The sequence below is a fragment of the Elephantulus edwardii genome, unplaced genomic scaffold (genome assembly GCF_000299155.1).
Source record: "Elephantulus edwardii isolate Elephantulus edwardi_28Jun2011 unplaced genomic scaffold, EleEdw1.0 scaffold00462, whole genome shotgun sequence".
In the NCBI taxonomy this organism is placed as follows: domain Eukaryota; kingdom Metazoa; phylum Chordata; class Mammalia; order Macroscelidea; family Macroscelididae; genus Elephantulus; species Elephantulus edwardii.
This window is the reverse complement of record NW_006400212.1, coordinates 39,100-49,296: the sequence shown is the minus strand read 5'-3', so window position 1 is coordinate 49,296 and position 10,197 is coordinate 39,100. Positions and strand designations below refer to the sequence as shown.

The following is a 10,197-nucleotide window of genomic DNA, read 5'->3' as shown; positions in this document are numbered from 1 at the left end:
TTTTATTATTTTTTGTGTGTGTGTCATCAAATCAGATCGAAATGGTACGGGAAGAGATTGCCCCTCCTTCTCCAGCAGAGTATCTGGTGGATTTAAATTTTTTTTTTTTCTAACTGCTTGCTTTATTATTTTAAAAATATAACAGTACCAAGTATAAAAATTGGTACCCAGCCAACTTTCCTGACTCCTCTGGGATGTGTTGGTGCTTTGGTCAATTTTTTTTTTCTATAATTATATTTTATTAATTTTCATAAAGGAATGTTGATGTTTCAAACATTTCAGTCCCACTTTGTCAGCAACCTGTGTCTGTATTTACCATTTAGTTCACAAGAGCTAAACAATTTCTAAAGACCTTAATTGACCCTTCTTTTTTTTTAAACTCCATCCTTTTTCAGTTTCTACTAGATGGTTAGAGACTTTAGGGGAATTAAACTGTTGTTGTTTTGATGTTGTATACCGTTGATTTGGATCCTCCAGTGGGTTTTCAGAGGCAGTTAATCACACGGGATGAAATTGTGAATCCTTTTCCCACAGAGCAGCTGGTGGCCTTCAACCATGTACTTTCGGGATTGTGAACTGCCCCGGCCCGAGGGGATCTTCAACGGTGACCCTAGGAGGGCAAGACCTAGAATGGGGGTGGGGGAACAGGAGACAAGAGGCATGGAGACAAGTTGAGATTCCAATCAAATGTCTATTTTATGTAAGGACTCACAGCTTATAGACGGAAGCAAAATGGGGGGGGGGTGGAAAGGAGCAGTATGCAATCAGGGAGAATCATGTCATTTCTAGTAATCTGAAAGTCATTTGGTAAACAGAAACTTAGCAGGGCGCTTCCCAAACCCTATCCTCCAAGGATGGGGTAAACTGAAACCTATATTCCCAGGGCAACATGTCCAAACATGTTCTTGGAGAATTACAAAATGGTTTCAGAGATTTACAAAAATGGCTTCAGCTAAGTTAGTCTTATAGCTCCCGACAGTGAACCATGTGCCTTTGGAATTGCAACTTGTTGCCTCTAGGGTACGAGAGCTGCCTAAAGAAACTGTAGAGGAGAGCAAGTATGAAGATAAGAAATACCCTTTACTCTGAGGATTGAGGTCTTTGTTTTCGCCCTGAGGACAATTTACTAAAACAGCTGTATTCTAAGAAATTACAAGTAGAAGTGGGCAGAGTCTCTGCTGTTCTAGTGCATGGATTGTATTTCCCTCTACATTTGTCCTGAAGGATGAGCAGGGGACTGGAGGATCCCATTTCAAGTCTTAGGGCTCTGCTCCTGATGTCCTATATGTGTCCAGTCCCTCCTGGAGCCCTGGGCTTTTCTTTTCTTAGCGAGTCACGCTTTCTTCTTGCAGATTGAAGATCTTTCTTCAACATTGTGTATTTCAGGTCTGAAGGAGATCTCATCCAGTGCAGACAGAATAGGACCAAGAGGGACAATTGTACATTTCTTTAAATTGCAAGGAAGATTTCAGCCACTGTGAAAGGAGGGTGGGCCAAACATTATTCATCTGCCTCCAGAGTACCTTGAGTTAATCTCACACTTTGAAGGCCCTTCCTGAAAGGATTTCATTGTGTTTTACTGGACACTTTCCCTTAGAACTGCCGAAAGCAGAGCCAGGAAATGGTAAGTCCTGGATAAAAAGGGTTCTCAACCTTAAATTTCTGCCATAGGATAGAAATTTTGTTGATTCTTTTTTTCTCAGGCACATCAGGGTTTTTTTTATTTGATTGTTTTAAAATAGACTATTTCATAAATTGTAATCATTTTGTCATTGTTTTACATGTTCTTCTCTCTTTTTCTCCCTTCCACATTCTGCAGTGTACCCCTTGTCCCAGTATACATGTAACACTTAATGATATATGCATTTTGGACACTTCTTCCCATCATCTGATGTAATGCTGTCTTTGTTATCCATCCACTCCTTTTCCACTCACTCTTCTGCAGCTTTGTATCTGTCCTATTTGGTAACATGAAGTAGTGAATGTTATACGTCAAGGAACAAGTCAGAGGTCTGATTCCCTGACTATCATTTGTTCGTTTTCTCAGTCTTTCCATGTCTTCTTTTGTTCTTATAACCATTGTGGGACGTAGTACCACTCTGATCCTGAAGATGTTCTGTGTTTAAGGAGCCATTGTTGTCTGAGGACCTAGTCATCCTCTTCAGCCAGGAAGAGTGGGATTTGCTCAGCATTGCTCAGAAGAATCTCTGCATGCATGTGATGATGGAAACAGTGAAAAGTCTGCATTTCATAGGTAAAAATAACATATCTTTTAGAGTCCTCCCAACCCACATAAAGTTTTCCCGGTATCTGAACAGTGCTTTTAAATTTGCACCAAAAAATTTTAAATTCTCTGTTCAATAGCACATGGGTGAGTACTTCTCTTTTAGCAGTTACACGTGCATAATTTCTTATTAATGCAACATTCTGTGGTTGTGCTTTTGTTTTTGTGACATTAAATGGATTCTTTTCTGTAACTCTTGTAAGTGTATACATCAACTTCTGAAGTCTTTTGGGTAGTGGAATTGACACTCAGTTTGGTCCAATGCATTGGTTAATAGTTCATTTGCTTAAGCTCTTTCTCAGTACTTGCATTACAGTGGAAGAAGTAGGAAAAGCCTTTTTTTTTATTTGTGTGTTTGAAGAGACAGCTATTCCTTGCAGAATTTGTCCTGTGGTTTCATACAGAATCAACAGGAAGTAAACAGTAAGGAAAGACCATGGGGAAGTAGACCACAAAGAGAAATCTTTCGCCAAGGAGGTCGAATTCTTCTCTGTTGTTGACCTTATGCTGAACTCAGGAGGGAGGGATTCAGTAAAAACCAACTAAGAACTGTGTAGACTCTTAAGGATTGCCTTAATGCCTATGATTGTAAACATTGAAGGATTGCCTTGATGGTACAGCGTGAATTCCACCTTGTGTCAACTTTCCTCTTACCCAAACATAACATCTGATTTATTATCAGTATTAAAGTTGATATTCGGCGTCCCACATTTCCCCTTTTTTGTATAAATCATAATTTTGTGGTCATCAAGACTAGCATGATTTCTTCAGGATTCATTCTTGCTTGTTTTCTGTTCTTTTCATCCTTTCTAGACAATCCAAATAAATACAGCTAATTAAGCAAAATAAGTTCACAACATACTTCCAAAATTCTCTGTGCAGTCAGAAGAATTCAAGTTGGATATTCTTTAAGTCTGTTTTTATGGTCATATACCTCGCATTGCATTCCTTAAGGGTCGGTTTCTATTGGTATAGCCCCACAGTCCTTCTCAAAACTAGTTTTGAACAATTGCTGGCTTCCGACAGTACTACGTGATGTTTTGTGGGTACTTTCTGTTCCTGTGTGGTGTGTCCTGTGTGTACTCTGTCCTATTGTGTGTGTTTTGTGTGAAAGGTGAGTACTCAGTGACTTTGTGTGAATACTCTGAGATGTTGCGTGTCTGCTCTGTGATGTGGTGTGTGTTCTCTGTGTTTTTCTGTGTACTGTGTGGTGTGTCTGTGTACTCTATGATCTGACATGTGTCCCGTGTGCATCATTTTTCTGTTTACCGACCTCAAGGAAAACAGATGATGTCATGGTTCCTTTCATTTTTCCAGTAACTGTTTCTATTTTAAGGGGTAACTGTTTCTATTTTAAGGGTTTTTATCCTTTGTTAATATCCTGAATCTAAAAAGTAGACTCACATTATCGTTTTGTTTTGTTGTTGTTGTGTTTTGTTTTTTTTTTTCCACAGAAGTCTGTCCTCTATGACTCCCTTTGGTTTGGGTTTTTTATTGCCGTACTTGGATTTTGGCAGGTATTCAAAACTTTAGTGATGGAGAGGCTTTATTCCGTGAATATACACAGATGAAATTCTTAAGGACGAGCCCACTGTGGCCTTCCATGTTACAACAGATGTCAAGATTGCGTGGCAAAGCAGCTTTGGAACTAAATCAAGACGATGACTTTAGGTGAGTTTCAATTAAATAAAACAAACAAAAAATCTTCCAAGACCTTGTAGGAAACAGTAACTTTAGAGACAGCCATCAAAAATTTTAAGATTTGGAAAAGTAAATAGACGAGCGTAGTTTTGCTAAAATTTGACTTTGGAGAATCCTAAGGGAAAATACATATGCCTTTATTTTTTTTATTGTGGGCAGTTGAGAACACACTTATTTACAGCCTAGTGTTGTGTGTTTTTTACCAGACATTAAACAGTACAGGACGTATACGAAGGGGTTGCATAGAATCACCCATGAAAGCTGCATCAGAATTTACAATCTTCCCTCTTTGGAAGGAAATTATCTAGATGTAAACCTGTTGTGGACGCACCTTGCTGAGACCACGCATTGCACGTGACAAACGTAGCCAAGATTTCTTTGCCTTCCCATCCCTGTGGATGCAGATGGTGGACTATTGGGAATGAATGCACAGAAGCATGAAAAACCTCTATAAATACATTTCCTTTAGTTTTTCAACAAACATTAATCATTTTTTATCAGCTTTATGATTGTACAGGAAATGGGAAACTTATTATTCCTGTACTAGGACATGGAGAGACCAGAGCAGATGGAAAAATTCAGAGTGTACGTAGGCTGTATCAATGTGACAAGTGTGGTAAATCTGTTTTTTTCTCTTTTACATCTAAGGAGATATTCAAGGACACATGTCGCAGAGAAACCTAATGCAAGTAAAGAATGTGTGAAAGCATTTTCACCATCAAGTCACATCATGGTGCAGGGAGCAATTCACACGGGAGAGATAAGTTTTGAACGTAAGCAATGTGGGGAAACCTTTCCTCAATCACATGAACTCTCTGGACATAGGAAAACTTCTACAAGAGGGAAATCTGATCAGTGTAAGGAATGTGAGAAACCAGTTTCCCAATCAAGTCACCAGACTTCTCATAGAAAGCTTGATGGAGTAGAGACATCTTCCGTGTGTCAAGAATGTGGAAAAACTTGTGCCACATCAACCCACTTCGCTCCACATCTGATAATTCACGCAAGAAAGAGAACTCATGAATGTAAGGAATGTGGGAAAACTTTCTCACAATCCATTTCCCTCATTGAACATATGCGAATTCACACAGGAGAGAGACCTTTTGAATGTAAGGAATATGGGAAAACCTTTTCCTATTCAAGTTCCTTTAGGAAACATACAAGAATTTACATGGGAGAGAGCCTTGATGAATGTCAGGAGGGTGGGAAAATATTTTTTGGATCAAGGCACCTCACTGTGCATAGAAGAATTCATACAGCAGACAAACCTTATGAATGTAAGGACTGTGGGAAAAGGTTTTCCAAGTCAAGTAACCTCATTTGACATAGAAGAATTCATACAGGAGAGAAACCTTACAAATGTAAGGAATGTGGGAAAACATTTTCACTCTCACAATACCTCACGGAACATCTTAGAATCCACACGGGAGAGAAACCTTATGAATGTAAGGAATGTGGGAAAAGGTTTTCCCACTCAAATACTCTCATTCGACATAGAAGAATTCATACAGGAGAGAAACGTTACAAATGTTCGGAATGCGGGAAAACATTTTCAGTCTCACGTTTCCTCACGGAACATCGTAGAATGCACACAGGAGAGAAACCTTATGAATGTAAGGAATGTGGGAAAACATTTTCTCAAGCAAGTAATCTCATTCAACATAGAAGAATTCATACAGGAGAGAAACCTTATGAGTGTAAACAATGTGGGAAAACATTTTCTCAATCAGAAAAACTCATTGAACATAGAAGAATTCACACAGGAGAGAAACCTTATGAATGTAAGGACTGTGGGAAAAGGTTTTCCAAGTCAAGTAACCTCATTAGACATAGAAGAATTCATACAGGAGAGAAACCTTATGAATGTATGGAATGTGGCAAAACATTTTCTCAATCAAGTAAACTCATTTCTCATAAAAGAATTCGTGCAGGAGAGAAACCTTGTGAATGTAAGGAATGTGGGAAATGGTTTTCCCGCTCAAGTTGCCTCATTCAGCATAGAAGAATTCATACAGCAGAGAAACGTTACGAATGTCCGGAATGCGGGAAAACATTTTCAGTCTCACGTTTCCTCACGGAACATCGTAGAATGCACACAGGAGAGAAACCCTATGAATGTAAGGAATGTGGGAAAACATTTTCTCAAGCACGTAATCTCATTCGACATAGAAGAATTCATACAGGAGAGAAACCTTGAGTGTAAGCAATGTGGGAAAGCATTTTCTCAATCAGATAAACTCATTGAACATAGAAGAATTCACACAGAAGAGAAACCTTATGAATGTTAGGACTGTGGGAAAAGGTTTTCCCACTCAACTACCCTCATTCGACATAGAAGAATTCATACAGGAGAGAAACCTTACAAATGTAAGGAATGTGGGAAAACATTTTCACTCTCACATTACCTCACGAAACATCTTAGAAATCACACAGGAGAGAAACCTTATGAATGTAAGGAATGTAGGAAAAGGTTTTCCCAGTCAAATAACCTCATTCAACATAGAAGAATTCATACAGGAGAGAAACCTTATGAATGTAAGAAATGTGGGAAACCATTTTCTCAGTCAAGTGGACTCATTTCTCATAGAAGAATTCATACAGGAGAGAAAACTTAAAAATGTAATGAATGTGGAAAAACATTTGCACAATCACGTGACCTCACTAAACATAGTAGAATTCACACAGGAGATAGACAATTTGAATGTCAAGAATGTGGGGCAACGTTTTGGCGCTCACGTCCGCTCAGTAACCATCAAAGAGTCCATCCACTGAAGACCCGTTAAGGGAGTAGCAAAATGCAAAGAGTTTGCAATAGCAATATGCAAAAAGTTTGCATCATTATTGTACACACTTAATAGGTATCATTTGTACTACCTATCAGTGCTTGTCTGTGACGCCAGGGTATTTTGTAAATTGTGTTTGAAATCCCAGAGGTGTAAAATGTATTCATTCGAATGCAAAATAAATATTTCCACCCAATTAAATGAAACCTAAAAACTTATACTGAGCAGTTCTTTGTTCTATCAGCTTTGGGCAATCTTGCAGAAATGGAAGTTGGTTCTTTTACACGAAGGAAGATTTAACTGTATTGAAGACTCCCCGAGACTCTATTTATATCTCATGTCCCTAAGTTGTCCTCGAAAGGGGCTTGTCATGGGAATGACCTCCCTTTACAGACTACATTTAAGCCTGGCAGTGGCTGCTGTGGGTGGAGAAAGGTGGCATCTATACACACAAAAGGAACAATAAAAGTGAGATGAGATTGACTTTTGGGAATCATTTGGCTTGCTGCTGTGGACCAACTTTAATATTCTGGCCAAGCTGTTGTACAAATTTTTGTTCTCTCTTGTTTCTAAAGCTGTACGTTATGGAAAAGAGATCCTCCAGCCTGTTTTCTGAGATCCTTCTAAGTGTCCACAAAGGAAAGGCAAACACATTGCCATCAAGTGAATTCAAAGTGTTGGGAGTCCAATATGACAGTGCCAAGGTCCTATTGACTTTCCAAGGTCACACTTACCAATTGAAGTAGATTGTTTTCATCTTTTTCTCAAGGATTGGCTCTTGAATTTGAATCTGTCGATCCGTTTTCTGTGACCCCAAAGTAGAATTGCCCAGTCACTTTTCTAACAATATGCATTTGTGAGCCCTGTGAACAGTGGAAGAGTTTGAAAACATGTTATGAAAAGCTAACTGTATCCGTCAGTGTTGATTTTTACCTGTAAAAATAGCAAGGCCCACCTAGAGACGGCTATATCTGACCTTTACCAACTTCACAAAAGTAAATTGACCTAGCAATACGATCAGTAACATGTAAGCTCTTCCCAACAGTGCAGGCCTGTCTAACGCAACCCTAACACAAACTACCTCCTCCCCTCCAACATGGCAACTCAGAGTGAGACCTCACATAGGGAAACACTAAGAAGGTGCCGCAGGTGTGAGCAGACAGTAGTGACTGGAATGTGAAATGTGTGAACGTTGGAAAATTGGATACTGTTGATAAAAAGTGAAACACAAAAATATTGACAAGACTAGGTATTAGCAAAATGGAGTGCATTACAATAGGACGTGAATCAGCTGTGAAAACTAGCACAGGTGCTGGTTGTGTTAGAGACCACCAACGACTCCTGTGCAAGTTCAGGATCAAGTAGAAGCCATTGTAATAAAATCCATAGGAATCAACATTTGATCTTGAGCCTCTGTCTCTTTAGTTTCAAAACCATCTCAGGAACCTATTTGAGGCCTGGACTCCAAAAGGAAAGAGGAGATGAGCTGTGGGAGGATATCATGAACATCATGCATGAAGAATGCAAAAGGTCTCATTATAAAGGGAAAGGAGGAAGAAAAGTCCAAGGAGAATGAGAGAGGAACTCTGAATATTTCCCTTGAGCACGTAGAAGCCAAATAAAGAGAAGAAATGAAGAAATCAAGAAGCTAAACAGAACATTTCAAAGGGAAGACGAAGGAAAGTGTCTTGACATATGCAAAGAGTTAGAGTCAGAAAATTAAAAGTGCTGAACTCGCTTAGCATTTCTTAAACTGAAGACCTGAAGAACAAATTCATGCCTCGATTTGCAATACCTAAGAATGCTTTGGACAAAATATGAAATGACTCAGGAAGCATTAAAAGAAGATGGAAGGAGTATACAGAGTCACTCTACCAAAAGGATTTGGCTGATATGGAAGAATTTCATGTTCAAGAGCCTGTGCTGATGAAGGAAGATGTTCGTGCAGCTCAGAAAGACTTGGCAAAAAATAAGAGCCTACCCAGGATGTGCTCACCAAGTTCTGCCACGAAAACTGGAGATCAACCACCAGGCCAATTGATTGGAGGAGATCTGTATTTGTTCCCATTCCAAAGAATGGTAATGCAAAAGAGTGGGAATTATTGCCCAATATGAGTGATATCAAATGTAAGCAAGATTCAGCTGAAAATGATCCCTACGTGATTGGAATGGTACATCTCCAGAGAACTGCCAGATGTGCAGGCTGAGTTTTGTTGGGGGCCGAGCCACTTGTTCTACCTAGCTGAAGCCATTTTGTAATTCTCTAAGAACATGTTTGGACATGTTGCCCCTCCCTGGGAGGGTAGGTTTCGGTTCCCCCCACCCTGGGAAGATAGGTTTCGGTTTACTGGGACCACCCTGCTAAGTTTCTGTTCACCAGATAACTTTGAGCTTACTGGAAACGACATGTTAGTCTCCCCCATTGCGTACTTCTCCTCCCCCCTTGTGTTCCTATATATAAACTGTGAATGCTATCAATAAAATGAAGACTTGAGCGGAGATCCTCGACTTTTCTTCCTGCTTTTGTGCCTCCTGCCCGCCCCCCATTCTCTTCTTCCCCCCCTAGGGTCACCGTTGAAGATCCCCGTGGGCCGGGGCATAATTGGCACCCAAACGTGGGACCCAGGAATGGGGAAGGACGATGAATGCTGCCCACTAGAAGTGACAGGCCGGTCCATCCATTGAGTCACCATGAGTCTGGGACCACGAGTGAAGACTCGCATTGTTGCCAGCCGCAGGACTATTCGCCCTGTGAGATAGGCACGGAGCTGCCGCCACGGGATTACCTGCCCTGTGAGAGAGGCACGAGAGGAGGTAAGGGCAGCGAAATTATGGGACAGGGATTAAGTGAACATCAATTGTTCATAAAGGGGATCAAGGATTCCCTCAAGGCAAGAGGTATAAGGGTAACTAAAAAAGATTTAAAGAAATTTTTCTTGTTTTTAGGAGATGTTTTGCCCATGGTTTCCGTGAGAAGTAACTATTGATTCTAAGCAATGGCATAGCGTAGGGGATTGTTTAAATGACTATTATCGTTGTTTTGGCCCTATGAAAATTCCTTTCACTACTTTTTCTTACTAAAATTTCATTAACAAAATCTTAGCTGTTCTTGAGCTTCTTCCTTCATCACCATAGGCTCTTGCTCATAAGTTATTTCATTGAATTCTTCTGTATCTGCCAATTCCTTTTGACACAATGACTCAGTATATTCCTTCCATCTTCTTTTAATACTTCCTGGATCGTTTAATATTCTGCCTAAAGCATCCTTGATTATAGCAACTCTAGGTTTGAATTTGTTCTTCAGTTCCTTGAGCTTAAGAAATGCTGAACGAGTTCGGCATTTTTGATTTTCCGACTCTAGCCCTCACACATTTCATTGGAATATTTTGCTTTGTCATTCTGTGCTGCCATTTGCAATCTTCTGTTCAG

The 10,197-nt window shown here is 39.9% G+C and overlaps 1 pseudogene; it reads left to right on the top strand.

Moving 5' to 3' along the window:
- The first annotated feature begins 5,060 nt into the window (after positions 1–5,060).
- LOC102873108 lies at positions 5,061–6,768 on the top strand (annotated as a pseudogene).
- Positions 6,769–10,197: the final 3,429 nt, after the last annotated feature.